The 16327-nt window shown below is 43.6% G+C and overlaps 1 protein-coding gene across 1 annotated transcript in view; it reads right to left on the bottom strand.

Moving 5' to 3' along the window:
• LOC122799287 (rab5 GDP/GTP exchange factor-like) overlaps positions 1-16327 on the bottom strand; it is a 627463-nt gene that overhangs the window by 392321 nt on the left and 218815 nt on the right. The gene's annotated exons all lie outside the window — the stretch shown is intronic.

Here is a 16327-nt window from a genome sequence, read left to right as displayed (position 1 = left end):
GCAGCCCTCGGTCGGCTCCCTGACGTCAGAGCGCCAGGAGTACAAAGCTGCCAGCCGACGCCATGTTCTCCAGTTTTTCTTGCCCCAGATGTCAGGTGCCCAAAAGTGAAAGCTAATAGTAAGACAGAAAAGTAACATACAACAAACCCCATACCCTGTAGCAAATACACCTCAGAAGAAGGGTGAAGTAGGAAACCATAGTAATAAAAGTATAAGAGGGGACAGGAGGGTGGGTAACCAAGACTGCAACAGTGAAGACACTCTAACATCTACATTTATGGTAAGTGTACACAACTGTACTATGTTCATCGTGTTTCACTGTTGCAGTCATTACTGTAGGGTTGAATCCCAAAGCTGAGATAAAGGGTGGTGGTTATAGAGTAGAAGAGGTGGCTAGAAGGCCCTGCAAGACTGCAGAAGCAAAGCCTACCCTAGACTTAGAATAAAGAGGGACATTATAGTGCTTAGAGAAAGTATGCACTGAACTCCAAGTTGCAGCTTCCAAAATATCTTTGGTAGGTACTCCCCTGAGAAAGGCAGCTGAAGTAGCAGCAGCTCTGGTAGAGCGAGTCCTAATTTTTCCTGGGATTTGCTTTCCATGATGAGAGTAACAAAATCTGACTCCATGAGCAATCCATTTAGAAATTGTCTGTTTTGAAATAGCTTTGCCTTGGGAATTTGCTGAATAAGAAACAATTGCTCTGTTTTCCTGATATCCTTGGTTCTGTCCAGGTAAAAACGAAGCTGCCTGTGCACGTCCAAGGAATGCAAGATCCTTTCACCCTTATTTTGTGGATTAGTGAAAAAAGTTGGCAGGTGAATAGTTTGATTTAAAGCCACTTTAGAAACCACTTTAGGCATGAAAGTAGGATTAGTCCTTAAAGAGACCCTGTCTTGATGAAAAAATAATAAGGTTCCACAGCCATGAGAGCTTGTAACTCCGAGACTCTCCTGGCAGAAGTCAAAGCCAGTAGGATAGCTGTCTTCCATGATAAAAACTTAATATCAGATGTGGCAGCAGGCTCAAAAGGAGGCAGAGTAAGTTTTTCCAGAACATAGTTGAGGTCCCAGGCAGGCATGGGTGGTGTCCTAGGGGGCCTTAAATTCTTTGCTCCTCTGAGATATTGTTTCAGAAGTGGATGCGAAAAGATTGGAGGATCTGTATTGTAATGTGCAGAGATAGCTGAGGCATGTATTTTTATGGAGGAGAAGGATAAACCCTTATGTAACATGTCTGTCAGGTAATGTAAAATCAATGGAATATTAGGAATGAGAGGATCCGAATTCTGAGCATGCATCCAGGTGCAAAATTTCTTCCATTTACCTGCATAAGATTTTCTAGTGCTAGGCCGCCTGGCTTCTAAGAGGACATCCATGACCTGTTTGGGAAGGTTAGGATTAATCATAGACCCTGAATACGCCAGGCTGCCAGGCTGAGAGTTTTGATATGAGAGTGCAGTACCTGGCCCTGGTGTTGGGACAAAAGATTTGCAATCTGAGGTAAAAACCAAGCAGGCTCCTGGGGTAGATTCATCAGTGTTGAGTACCAAAATTGACGAGGCCAATTTGGGGCCAGTAAAATAAATCATCTTGGGTTTGTCCTGCTTTATCTTTAATAACACCCGTGGAAGAAGAGGTAGAGGAGGAAAGGCATACCCCGAGAGGTTCCTCCAACTGAATGAGAGAGCATCCACTTTCCATGCTAGTTTGTGATATGTCCTTGTGAAAAAAAATCTGTAACTGGTAGTTGAGGGGGGATGCAAATAGATCTATGTCCGGGCAGCCCCAGGCTTCTGTAATCATCTTGAATATTTGGGTGTCTAGCATCCACTCGTGTGGGCCTGACAGGTTCCTGCTCAGGCTGTCTGCCAGAATATTTTGTTTTCCTGGAAGGAACTGAGCTTGTAGGTCCACTTTGCAAGCTATGGCTGTGTTCCATAGAGTCATGGCTAGTCTGCAAAGGGGGTAGGAGTGTGAACCCCCTTGCTTGTTGATGTACCACATAACTGTGGTGTTGTCTGTCCGTATCAGCAGCTGTCCCGGCTGTAGAAGATCCCTGAAAGCCAAGAGAGCATTCTGTACAGTTAACATCTCTTAAATTGATATGTAGGTGCTTCTGATCCTCTGTCCAAAAACCTTGCAGGCCTTTCCCCTGCAAGTGGGCTCCCCATGCGTAATCCGAGGCGTCCGTGGTTAACACTTGGTTGGCTGGAGGTAGACTGAAGGCTTTCCCTTTGTTTTGAAGACATGCCATGGCCCACCAATGGGATTCCTTTTGTAGGCAAGGCAAGACAGCAATCTGTGTGTCTAGACTGTGGCAATGCTGGGACCATACACTTTTTAGGTACCATTGTATTTTTCTCATATGCAGTCTTGCATATGGTAAGAGAAGGATGCAGGAGGCCATGTAACCCAAAGCCTGCAGGAATTTCCTTGCAGTTAGCTGAGACATTAACACCAGGGTTTTGAAAGTTGAAGCCAGCTGAAGTTGTTTTTCGGATGTCAGGAATGCCACTTGGGTTGTTGTGTTTAGAAGAGCACCCAGAAAAGTTATATGTTGTGTGGGTGTCAAATTTAACTTCATGTTCACAGTGAATCCCAGGTACTTGAGTAGATTTTGAACAAATTCCAGGTGCTGGAGTATGACATCCTTGCTGTCTGCTTGAATAAGGCAGTCGTCCAGATAAGGGTAAATTTGAATTCCCTTGAGTCTGCAGTAAGCTATTACTGGTGCCAGGCACTTGGTGAAGACCCTGGGCGCAGTAGGCAAGCCAAAGGGCAGCGCAGAGGATTGGTAATGTTTCAAGCCAGCCTTGAACCTCAGGTATTTTCTGCACTCTTGTCTGATGGGGATGTGTAGGTAAGCCTTCTTTAAATCCAATGTCACCATTCATGCATTTTTGCTCCGCATTGGCAGGAGCTGCTGTAGAGTAAGCATCTTGAACTTTGGTATCTCCAGGAAAGTATTTAATACCGACAGATCCAGGATGGGTCTCCAGGAATTTTGTTTTCTGGGAACTAGAAAGAGCCTTGAGTAAAAGCCTTGTCCCGTCTCTGTTTGTGGAACCAGTTCTATGGCCCTCATAGCCATGAGGGATCCCACCTGGTTTAATGCCTCTGCCCATTGGTGTTTTGGTAGGTCTGGCCATCCGTTTGGTCTTGGCAAGGTATGAAAATGGAATTTGTAACCTCTTGAAACTGCATCCAGAACCCACTTGTCTTGGGTTATGCAAGTCCAATTTTGGTGAAAAAGAGAGTTTTCCTCCTAGAGGGGCTTCCAGGAGAGAGGTTCCTGGAGCCATGCAGGGGGAGTCATTGAGCCTGTTTTCTGTAAGATTGAGGCCTGTCCTCTCCACCCCTGGGGGTGGAAGCACTCCATTGTCTAGGTCAGTAAGAGGTCTGTGATTGGGCCCTCCCTCTGGAGTGCCTATATCTACCCCTCTGAGGCCTGTCCAAGCTGGGAAAGGACCAATTTCTGCTAAATCTTGGGGGTTGAACTTGTAAGAAATCCTTAACCGTTTGCATGGATTTTGCCTTATCCTCCATTTTCTTTATCACCTTTTCAGCCTTAGAGCCAAACAAAACATTACGCTGAACAGGAGCATCCAGTAACTTTGCTTTGACTTGATTAGGCAAGTTTTGTTCCTTTAACCAAGCATGTCTTCTAATGACTGTGCCAGTGGCAGCTGCCCTGCATGACGCCTCCAAGGCATCAAAACCACAGTGTAAGGCATGCTTCCCCACCTGCTCAATAGCATGTAGCAAATCGTGTAATTCCTTATTATCTGCACAAGCAGAAATGGTACCTAGCTTTTGTTTCATAACAGACAGCAGAAATTGCTGATATTTTAGCATATGAAATTGACAATTTAAAGCCCTAATGGATAAAGTAGCAGAAGTGTACACTTTTTTGCCCCATCTCTCCAAAGCTCTAGAATCCTTATCTGATGGAATAGGGTTTTTAGCAGAGGTGGCCTTAACACCCTTAGGACCCCGAGAAATGGTTTCTGGATCAGCAGCAGGATTTTTATAAAGAAACTGGTGGGAGTCAGGGACCCTGTAATATCTGTCAGGCTTTGCAGGAGCTGGAGGAAAGGAGTCAGGAGTTAAATTAGCCTCAGAAAAAACATCATCCACAATATCCAAAATAGGAGGAATAGCCAGGAGTCTGTGTTGGGGAAGAAGAAGGAAATCCCTAAGCCTTCTCTTAGATTCAGAGTACTCCTGTCCTTCCCAGTGAAAATGTTCCCTCATGTCATGTAACGTTTCCCCAAAAGAAAAATCCTCAGGGGGAGAAGCTGATGGAATGGATTCCTCAGCATCAGAATCCTCATAAGGAGGGAAAGTATATTCCTGTTCAGAGGAAGACACTGAAGAAATAGATGCCTGATCAGAGGATTCATAATCCAATTCTTGCCTTGGCCTTTTGTCTGGAGGGGGATGTGAACCCCTAATCATAGTTAGTAAGTCCTCCGCCATTTTATGCATTTGTTTCTGAGACTTGGGTCCCGGATCAGAGGCGGCCTGGGCCTGAGTCTTTGATTTAGGAGTCTTCACCTTTGTCTTTGCCTTTATTTGAAGCTGTGTAGGCCTGAAAACCCCCTCAGAAGCCAGTACCTGCACAGCGGCTCCGGATCCATCCGAGGGAGCATTGTCCGAAGGTCCTGCAGCTGTAGTACTCAAAGGCCTAGTTGGCTCCTCGTGGGAGTCAGTTTCGGCAATCGGTTCTGTAATGGTCGACGACAGGGGCTGCGAAAGTGCCTCACTGACGACGGCCGAACCTGTAGCTGGCTCTACTTGTAAATCGTCATCTGATTTGGACCTCGGAGGCCTGTCCTTATCCTTGCATCATTTGTGAACTCCAGTAGTCAGAAGCGAGTCCGACGACATATTGTAATTAAATCGCCTGCCAAAGTAGTGAAAAGGAAAATCGTATCTCCGCTTAATAGTACGTTGGTTAAATCTAGCACAAAACCGACAACTAGCTACGTTGTGGTCATGGCCTAAACAAGGAATACAGTAAGAGTGGAAATCCTTATGAGGTATTTTCTTCCCACAAGAAATACAATTAACATTTTCTGACATCAGACTGGAGCAAGAAAAAAGTTTCCCCAACGGGGTATTTAGCTTTGAGAAGAAGAAAGTCTTCGGAATGAAGCACGGAAAATATCAGGAGTCAGCTGACCGGCACTTGCGAGCTGCTTCCACCGCATGGCAAGAAAGACTGGAGAACATGGTGTCGGCTGGCAGCTTTGTACTCCTAGCGCTCTGACGTCAGGGAGCATGACTGAACAGCCGACGCCTGACCCAGACTTTGGGATTCTGGCCGACCGAGGGCTGCCTGCCAGCAGGAAGAACCCTACAGTGATGACTCCAACAGTGAAACACGATGAACATCTGCACAACTGCCTTGTGTGCTTCTTTTTGTTGTCTAAAAGGTGCTTACAAAATACAGGAAAGGGATCAACCAGTTTTACGAGCAGAAAGCCTCCTGTTAGTCTCTACAGACTTTTGCCTATTTGATGGCTTTCTGCCAGGCTCCTAGGCACCAGAAGTTGGCGAATGCATACATTTTTACCTTGTGTCCTCTGGAGAAGTAAATGATAGCATCCCTCTGCAGAATCAGCTTAAGATTAACCATATACAGCAGTTTATCCCTCTGACCACCGAGCCTTAACTTCATGGAGGCTGAAATTTTGCCCTCCGTGCCTATATACTCACAGAATTGCCAACCCTTAACTGCTTTCCCGGCAGCCAGAGCTTTCCCAAAACTTTTTTCTTCTTTGCATGGCAGAGAAAGCAAGGTAAATATGTCTTGGGAACCTCTGGGCCATACTAGAAGGCCAGAATACTCAAAAGAGCATGTTCCAAGAGAAGTTCTTCAGAGAGAATGCTGGATCATTCAGACAGTTTAGAATTTACAAAGCCAACACATTCAGCCCATTCCAGTCTCTCAGGAATTCCTATCATCCTCCAGTTCCTTCACCAGCTTCTAATTCCACAAGTTTGTCTTCTAGCATCTCAGGTTTGGCTTCAGTATATTCCAAATGCTGTAGCAAGTCTTTTATATATCTTGGTCATGTGGAGACAACTGACCAGAGTGTTCTGATACTGCATTTTCTTTGATTTTATCATCTGATTAGGAGATATAAGAGTGGTGTTGATTTTATAGAGGTCCTTCATTGGGAAATCCAGCTTTTATCTCTCTACTGTCAGCTCTCTCATGCTGTCTTTCCCTGCTTGTCTTTAGAGTAGAACATGCTTCTGGGCCTCTGGGGGGACACAGAACGCCTCTTACTCTGACATCTACAGCACCTGGACATTCAAACTTCAAAACCCAACAATAACACACGGTCATTTTCTACAGCTGCTGAGATTACCATCCACCATTAAATTATTTTTTTCTTCCCTTCTGCCACTTTGACAAGCTGTCCCAGTGCTCCAATTACTTCACTGTGTCTAACAGGACTCCAATCATCCTGTCCTAATGCCTGAAGTTTTAAGCTGGGGAAGGCAGGATTCCTAAGGGCATGCTGGGGGGTGTTATCATCCATCTTTTGGCTGGGGGCTCCGTTTATGACCTACCCTGTTTCCCCACTCTCCTGGCTCTATAGGTATGACCTGAGGGGTGGGCATGTAATGGGGATGTGCAGCATATTGCCCCTTCTCTGATGCAGCTCAGCCTTGTCTCACTCTATTCCACCTTTGTGGAGTGGCATTCCCATCCTCCAACAGAGATCATCATAGGAGACTCTCACAGAACCACTCTCCTGTCCAAGATGGTAAAGCCCATTTCTCCCTGGCATTCCGTTAGATGCCCAAGTTGGTACTTGAACCCAGGTCTCCTAGACTGTGGTCGGGGCTTTATGCCATTGGAGCAGCATAAATGAAATAATTTAATAAGTGGGGGAAGGGGTTAGCACGCAACCTCAGAACCACATGATTTATATAATTCTGCTCCAACTGGAAGTCTCGAGTTTTGGTCTTTCTTTTCTTAATTTGGGAACTTGTAATTATGGGTGTCAGAATTAGAAAATGGAGTCAACTAACCAGATAAGCCTGAGGTAAGTTCTTCTCAGGAAAAATTACAGCTATCAACGTATAAACATAAGAAGGACAAAAAGAATAAAAAAAGTGTTTGCCTTACTCTTCTCCAACAAGCAAAGTAAAAGTCTTCCTGCAAAAGAAAATTCAGTAAGTGAAGCAGTGATAGAGATGAAGCAAAAGGATACAAAGTGCAGAAAAAAATATTGTTGTGGAACTTGTGCCTCTTGTGTAAGGAAGCATAGTCAAGCATACAGCAACTGTAGAAGTCTAATGCTGGGCTGGAGACACTACCACAATAGTCTTAAATGCAGAATGAAGACACAAAGTTGTGTTCTAAGCTGAAAATGAGAAAGCCTAACAGAAAATTGTTGCCTGAATTAATTCAATGGCAGTCACAAACAATTTCTGCTATCCAGTACTAAGAGAAAGATCGAATGGTAGTGACCTACGATAAAGGCATGCTACCAACAGTATTTGATTTTGGACATCATGCCCAAGATAAGTTCTACTATGCACTTAATAAACTTCCCAAAAAGAAAGAATATTTAACAGGGGAAAAAAGCATCCAAATAAACCTGAAATCCAGATTAGCAAACACAATAATCTACATCAATTTATACTTTCTTTAACAGAAGAATTGTAATGTTGAGACAGTGCTCAAAGAGATGCTTAGGCCAGTCTGAAAGTAACTGAGCAGAAAAATGCACTGGAACCATAAAGGCCAGATCCATGAATATCTTACCCACGTATTAGTGCTTGGAAGCTTTGTCAATGTTCCAAGTGAAACCCTGCTTTTGCATTACACATTCAGAAGCTCAAACCATGGAAATTATCAAGGGGAAAGGCAACATTCTGAGATCCCAAGAGAATGGCCGACATGAAGACATTATTAATGTCTGTTCTCAGCAAATGAAAAGAAATGTAAGTGAAAGAATTTCATCAACCCCTATATCACTAGGTGGGTTGCAAACTGGCTCACAGATAGAACCCACAGTGTGAAAGTAGCTGACTCCAAGTCAGACTGACGATCAGTCACGAGTGGAGCCCCACAGGGTTCAGTCCTGGGTCCTTCTCCTGTTTGGTATCTACTTCTCTGAAATCCAGGTCAACATGAAGGGACTCTGGCTGACAAAGTTTGCAGACAATTGTAAGTTGGGAGCCATTACTAACTCCCAAAGTGATGTTGACATCCTACAGAAAGGCCTCACTGAGACCAACGACTGGTGTCAGAACCATGGCCTTAAGCTCAATGCCAAAAAATGCGTTGTCATCCCTTTTTGGAAAAAAAATGGTTCCGATTACCACATCAATGGTAGTCCACTGAACACAGAAGGTGTTAAAGAGATCTGGGAACACAGGTTGACAGGATCCTCTCTTTTGACCACCACATTGCCACTGTGGTTAGAAAGTCCTTCTATGTGGCACATCTCATTACTAAGGGTTTTGCTTCCAGGGAGAAAGAGGTCATTGTCTCCCTCTACTCTTCCCTCATTAGGCCAATCATCGAGTACAATGCCCCATTTGGCATGTACCTCAGTAGACACCTGCAACAACTGGAGAAGCTGCAACAGTACCTCACAAAGAGGATCCAAGGCCTTAAACACTTGTCCTATATGGACAGACTCAAAAAACTCCAACTACTTTCTGTCTCATATTGCTTACTTAGAGGCAATCTTTGCTTGACTTACAAAGCCATGTCTGACCTAGCTCTGTTAGAAATGTTATATCTAAAGAAATCCCAATCCCTCCGCACCACATGCTCCAGAGACCTCAACCTCATTACCACAATCAACAGAACAAGTTGGAGGGACAGGTTCATAATCCAGGGACTGCCCATGCTATGGAGTAGACTTCCCATACATGTCAAACAGAGCACCTCACTGGCCCTCTTCAAGAGAAATCTTGGTAAGTGGATGGGAAATAAAATTCACCCCGGGGATCACTCCAGTAGCTCTACTCGACAGAGGCTCTGGGAATTAAGGTCGGGTGGCATGATGCCAGGGTAATCCTATGGGCTAGGCTTGTAGGCTCCAGGGCCATTAGCCTAGTACACACCTATGAACCTATGTTATGTGGTTCATATTGTACTTTTTGACTGATTAAAAAATGATCAACTGTCATTTTCAGACTGGACCTTGGTGGGTGGGGTGGAGGTGTGTGTGTGTGTGTGTGTGTGTGTGTGTGTGTATATATATATATATATATATATATATATATATATATATATATATATACACACACACACACACACACACATATACACACACATTTTATATATATATATATATATATATATATATATATATATTTGCATATGTGCCACTAATAAGAGAAACACCCATTGTTGACTGGCAGAATGCGGACGTCAAAAAGATGAAAACTACAAAGGCAACAAGCCAGTATACATGAGTAAGAAGCATCCTTGGAACAAGCAATCTTTCACTTTTTTAAAAAATAAAATTAAACTTTGCTTTTTGCAGGGGGGGGCTGCACCCCCACCCCCTGTTAATTATATCTACTAACTCCATCACCACACAAACATGGGGTAAAAGCAAATTTCCCAATCCCGATATACCTGCAAACTCGCACACCTACGGATCAGCTGTCTAGTCGATTATATGGAGTCAGAGAAGGCTGCTATCAACCTTACATTCATTTGACTGGGTCACTAACACACATATACTTGTGTGTGTGTGTGTGTGTGTGTGTGTGTGTGTGTGTGTGTGTGTGTGTGTGTGTGTGTGTGTGTGTGTGTGTGTGTGTGGGGGGGGGTTCATGTATGTACATCTGTTTTAACATAACACAATGTGAACCATGCTATCTCTGGGTTATGAACCTGTCCCTCCAACTTGTTCTGATGATTGTAACATATGTATTATTTATTTATTTATTGACATTTGTTGATCAGGAAAGTCCACTGGGTCCGAAAACCCATTTTCAGTGGAGACCTGGGGAGAAAAGCTCAACACAAAAACAGAAATTTTAACTAATACAAGTACAGATTTTACAAATTTACAAAAAATGGCATAAAAGTAGCATATTACAATACATGTGAAGCTGCTTAGACATATTACAGTAGAAACTGAAGAATGCATTTAGTACAATAATAAAAAGTAAAGAAGCAATATATAAGACGGAGATTCAGATTATTATGCAATATGGTATATGATTTATGATGTGTTCCATGTGTTATGTTATGTTCAATGCATTAAGTAAGGGACAGGTTTAAAGTGGTTTGTTAGTTCTGCAGGGGCAGGAAGGGTTGTTTAGGTACTGGCTTTTTAGTGCTGACTTAAAGGTTTTTAAACATTCAATTTGAGATATGTGGGAAGGTAAAGTATTCCATAGTTTGGCAATACTATGGGAGTATAGACATTATCCAGCTCTTTTGTTGGGTTTGGTAACATTTAAAAGCTGTCTGTTGGGGGATCTGAAGGTTCAGGTTGGAATATAAGTTTGTAGGATGGAGTGGAGTGCTGGGCAGATGTTAGGTTTAAAGATTAGTTTGTGTATTAGAGTTAGTTGGGTATATCTGAGGTGGAAGGAAAATTCGAGCCAATTCAATTCTGAAATTGCATGGCAATGGTGTGTGCGGTTTGGTTTTCCTGAGGCAAATTTAGCTATTTTACAATAGCAGGATTGCAGTTTCATGCTAAGAGATGATTGAAGGTTAGTAAAAATGGCACTTGTATACAGAAAAGAAGGGATTAGTAGGGTATTGGTCAGTTTTGTTTTGGTAAGGCTGTCTAAGTAGAGCTTGCAGTGATAAAGTTTGCCTAGTTTATTTTTATTGTATTTAGAATATGTGGCTCAAAAGTGAGTTTATTGTTGATTGTTATGCCTAGTAGTGTAGCCATCTTTACAATTTCGATTTCTGTGTTATTTTGTGAAAAGATTTTGAAGTCAATATCTGGTGGCATTGTTGAGAAAAGTAGTGGTTTGGTCTTTTTGGGGTTTAACAGTAGTTGTGCACCAGGTTTCTAAGGCTGGGAATGTCTTTTGTGTAATTGTGAGGACATTGGAGAAATTATTGGAGGTTGAATCATTGGCACATTGGATAAGTTTACCTTGTTGGGAAGCTTTGTGAAGATCATTGATCAACATATTGAAGAGCAGGGGACCTAGAATGGACCCTTGTGGCACTCCTATATTATTTACTGGACATTCTGACTGTTCATTTTGCCATTTGACTGTTCCCTATTGTTTAGGTAGGAGAACCATGTAAGGGAGTTACGGGAGCATCCTAGCTTTGCTAGTTGGTTTAACAGTTTGGTATGTGATACTGTGTCGAAAGCCTTTGACAGATCCAGTAAGATTGATGAAGCAGGGTGACCAGCATCAATGGCTTTGTTTACAGTATCAGTGAAAGAGAGAAAGGCAGTGATAGTGCTGTGAGCAGGTCAGAAATCATGTTGGGTGGGAGCAAAAAAGTCATTTTCAGAGGGGTATTTAAGTAGCTGTATCTGTATGCATTTTTCTACATATATACATTGGAACAATTTTTAACATAGTGCAACATGAAACAGAGACAGAAATGAACAAAAGCAACAGCATATAATTTTCCAGATGCTTCCATGTACACAAACAACAATGAACAGACAGATTAAATCAGAAATAACAATGCATATTCATTTAGAGCAACACAGGTATCATAAGAGTGCCGAGACAGTAGATAACTCGGACACAAAGGTCAGCTGGAGACAGAAAATCCATTTTTGGTTGTGACACTAATGCAACAAGGTAGTAACTTGCTACCTATATAGGTTAATGTCTCCGAAGATAATGTGGTGATTTCTATGACAGACTGTGGGACAACACAGGAAATCGGGATCAAGTGCTTCTTGTGCGGGTAGGGTGAAGCTTGCACAGAACACATATACGGGATTTCAGGAGAATGCCATTGGGATAGGGGATTCCTTAATAATCTGTCCCATGGGGGAGAGGATAAATCAAGGTTCAAGGCATTTCCTCCCTCGTTACATACACAAGTAACTGTTTCATGGAAAAAGGAATGGACCATATACCATTCTCTAAGGGAGTCTGAGAGCCTCAGATCATCTGAGTTAGCTGTAGGTTGTTAAGGACTCCTCTGCTGATCTCATAGACAATGGCCTCAAGGTCCTCACAACTCACAAGATCCTGAATGAAATGAACTTCTCCCACTACTTCCAGAAGTTTATGCAAACTCTCAAATGCAGGTCAGTGCACAATGTGTGTTATGTCAAGTGAAATGGATTTGGAACCTGGAAGTGCCTCTGTCAAGGGCAGCACAAGGGTGACAGCACCCTAAAAAAGGCTTGGCACTGGCATTGGACCATATTCCCCAAAGATAAAGTCATGCATACATGCTTCAAGTTTTGACTACCTACTTAAAATAGGAGGCAGGGCGTTAGTCTTCTCCAGGCCTCACACAATCTGTAAAAGCAGAGGATGGGCACAGCCCTCATTTGTTCATATTGATCGCCTGTTGGAACCAGGATGACATTTTAATAACCTCCAAGAAGGGTGGGGTATGCTGTGGCTTACCTTCAGAGCTTTGGTCCATTTGACAGTGCTATGGCTGAGGCCTAAGCCTGCCTGCAGGGGCCTCATATTGATCTCTACATGAGGAACGTACAACCACTGTCATCTTCCTGGTAGCACTGTAGGCCATGAGGTTCTTCCTCTGATATCTGTGGGTGGAAGCACCGAACCACTCAGTGTTATGGCAATGCTTTATGTTGTGACCCTCATGAAGGCAATAAATGCAGGTCATGAGTTGTAAACTTGATGGCAGCAGTTCATAGTGACACTTGGAAGATTTGCTTCTCAGCATGAAATGTAAGAAATTTTACACTAATGTGTTACACTGGAGAAAAGAACTGGCAGGCATAGGATCCATTGCAAGATTAAGGAGTTGAAGTGCAATATCAGAGCATGTTCACAGGTTCATAGGTAGGTACTAGGCTATTGGCCCTAAGGCCTATATAAGCACAGCCAAAAAGGTACCCTGGCTTTCGCTACCCAAGAAAATTATTTTCCTGTGCCCCTGTCGAGCAAAGCCACAGAGGTGATCCCCGGGGTGAATTTCTCGTTTGCTATCCAAGCAAAGATTTTTCTTGAAGAGTGCTAATGAGGAGCTTTGTTTGATACAGATAGGTAGTTTGTTCCAGAGTATGGGAAGTCTCTGGGACAGGAATCTATCCCTCCAGCATGTTCTGTTTACTGTGATGACTAGGTTTAGGTCCCTAGAGCATGTAGCTTGGAGGGATTGGGATTTCTTTAAGTAGAGCATGTCCAACAGCTCTGGGTCTGACAAAGCTTTGTATGTTAGGCAGAAATTGCCTCTGAGTAGGCGATATGCGATGGAGTAAAGCTGGTGTTTTTTGAGATGGTCTGCATAGGGCATCTGTTTGAGGCCGGTAATCCTCTTTGTGAGGTATTTCTGTGGCCTTTCCAGCTGTTTTAGATGTCTTGTGAGGTACATACCAAAAGGGGCATTGTACTCTATAATGGGTATAATGAGTGCCGAGAAGAGGGGAACAATGACCTCTTTTTTCCTGGATGAGAAACCTTTTGTGATAAGGTGTTCCACGTAGAAGGAATTCCTGACTACTGTGACAATGTGATTATCAAAGGAGAGACTACTGTCCACCTGTGTCTCAAGGTCTCTTTTCACACTTTCGGTGTTAAGTAGACTACCACCTATGTGATAGCTCATGGGTACAGAGTTTTTAACAAAGGGGATGACAATGCACTTTTTGGCATTGAGCTTGAGGCCATGGCTTTGACACCAGGCATCTGTCTCAGTGAGGCCCTTTTGCAGGATGTCCACATTTTTAGGAGTTTCGATTATGGCTCCTAGTTTGCAGTCATCTGCAAACTTTGTTAGCCAAAGACCTTCTGTATTAGCCTGTACTTGAGAAAAGTAGATACCAAACGGGAGAGGACCCAGGACTGAACCCTGTGGTACTCCACTTGTCACTGGTCTGAAGTTGGATTTGGAGTCTGCTACTTTCACAATGTGGGTTCTGTCAGTAAGCCAGTTGGCAACCCATAGGTTCATACTAGGCTATCTGCCCTAGGGCATTTATAAGCTTAGCCAGAGTGTGTTTGGCTTTTGCCACCCATTTTAAATTCATTTTGCTATGCCCTTTTTCGAGGTTAGTATACTGTGCCTCTGTCTAACAGTGACACAGAAGTGATACCCGGGATAAACCTACTATCTCCCATCCACTCATCAAGATTCCTCTTGAGAGTCAATGAGGGACTCTGCTTAACCTGGACTGGGATTTTATTCCAGAGTGAAGGGAGCCTCTGGGTTATGAATCTGTCCCTCCAGCATGTCCTATTTATTTCAGTGCTGAGGTTCAAGTCTCTCGAGTGTGTAGCTTGATGGGATTTGGATTTTCTGAGGTGCAGCATGTCCATTAATTCCGGGTTGGACATGGCTTTATATGTCAGGCACAGATCGCCTCTGAGCAGGCGGTATGCCACTGAGTAGAGCTGGAGTTTCTTTAACCGGGCAGCATATGGCATCTGTTTGAGCCCTTTGATCCTCTTGGTGAGGTACTTTTGGGGTCTTTCCAGTTGCTGCAGGTGTCTGGTAAGGTATTGTGACATAGGGATTTATACCTAGTTTAGGGAGTTTATCTATAATTCCAGAGTGGGGGATGGTGTCAAAAGCCTTGGCGAGATCTAGATAGGCTGTGTGAACCACCTTACCCTCGTCTACGGCTTTGGTGACTGCTTCAAAGAAGTCTATCAGGTTTAGGAAACATGATCTGCCTTTTACAAACCCGAACTCGGTGGGGTCCAGAGTTTGGAGATTACCAATGTCTTTGTTTATAAGTTCCATGGCCTTGCAGACTAGGCTCATTAGGCTAATGGGGCAGTAGTTCCCAGGGTCCGTGGTGGCTCCCCCTTTGTGGAGTGGGATAACCATCGCTGTGTGCCATTCAGTGGGCACAAAGCCTGAGGTGAGGCTATGATTGAACATGGTGCTTAGGTGGGGTGCCAGTTCATTCTGTAGTTCGTGTAGAAAGCAGCCTGGGATGTCAGGTCCCATGGATGCTGTGTTCTTGGCTTTGGAGAGTTTTTTTTTTTTTTTTTACCTGTGCAGCAGTGATTACAGGAACTTTCCATTCTTCCGGTATAGAGATGGGCCCTTTAGGGGTGAGAGGGGGGGTAAAGTTAGCACTGAACCTATCAGCCAGAATGTCGGCAATATCAGTTGGTTCTGTATATTTAGTGACATTGTGCTGTACCTCAGAGCAGATGAGTGTTGCCATTGATATTCTTGACATAGCTATAGAATGCTTTGTGGTTGTCTTTAGAATCAGTGGCAATTTTGTTTTCGTAATTAGCTTTGGAGGATTTTATGAGGGATATCAGCTTCTTACTGAGGCTGACCAGGGAGTTCCTCCAATCATGGGATTTTCCTCTTTTTGCAACAATTTGTTTCTTCTGTTGTAGAGTTTATGGCAGGAGACCACCAGATTGGCTTCCTTTTTTTTGAAGGATAGCATCTTGGTTCTGTTAGGGATAGCACTATCCATGCACTTGTGTAAGTGCTCATAAAGTGTATTTGTAGAACTCAGCAGTCGTACCTCTATTGTCCGTCTGCATGGGTGTCGTGAAATTTGCAACTTCTGTCTTAGGAAGCGTGAAGATGGCTTTGGAGAAATGTTTTACACTGGTTTCCCTAATGGGGGGTGGGGGTGGAATGTGGATATCTAGGGTGATTAGCTTGTGGTCGGATCTGACCAAAGAGGAATTGACCTCTGGTGTAGAACACCGGTCGCCCACGTTGGTAATGACCAGGTCTAGGATATTGCTGCCTCGGTGGGGGTGTGGATAAGTTGATCCAACGTGATGGAATTTATGAATTCCAGATAATGTTGATCAAAAGAGTTGGGACACGAGTAGTTTTCCCAGTTAATGGTGGGGTAGTTGAAATCGCCCATTATTAGGGTGTTGGGTTGTACCCTAATATTTTCCAGTGTATCAAGAAATGAGGAGTGGGAATCCTGGGGCATGGTGGAGGATCTGTAGCAAGTTACAATTTGGATTGCGGTCTTGCCCAGAGTTAGTTGCACTTGGATAATCTCGGATGCATTATGCTGAGCAACTAGCCTGGAGGTGTGGATATCCTTAATGAATATGGACACGCCTCTGTCTTTAGTGTTTTGGTCCAGGTTAAGTGGCCGAAAGGTGTGATATGAATTATAGCCTGGTAATGAAGGGGTGCTCTCTGCAGCCTTGAACCAGGTCACTGTCACTGCACAGATGCCGATGTTCT

Source organism: Protopterus annectens, chromosome 4.part0, assembly GCF_019279795.1.
Source record: "Protopterus annectens isolate FY-2018-M chromosome 4.part0, PAN1.0, whole genome shotgun sequence".
Classification (NCBI taxonomy): Eukaryota; Metazoa; Chordata; order Ceratodontiformes; family Protopteridae; genus Protopterus; species Protopterus annectens.
Note: the sequence above shows the minus strand (reverse complement) of the source record. Positions and strands in the feature narration are given on the sequence as shown.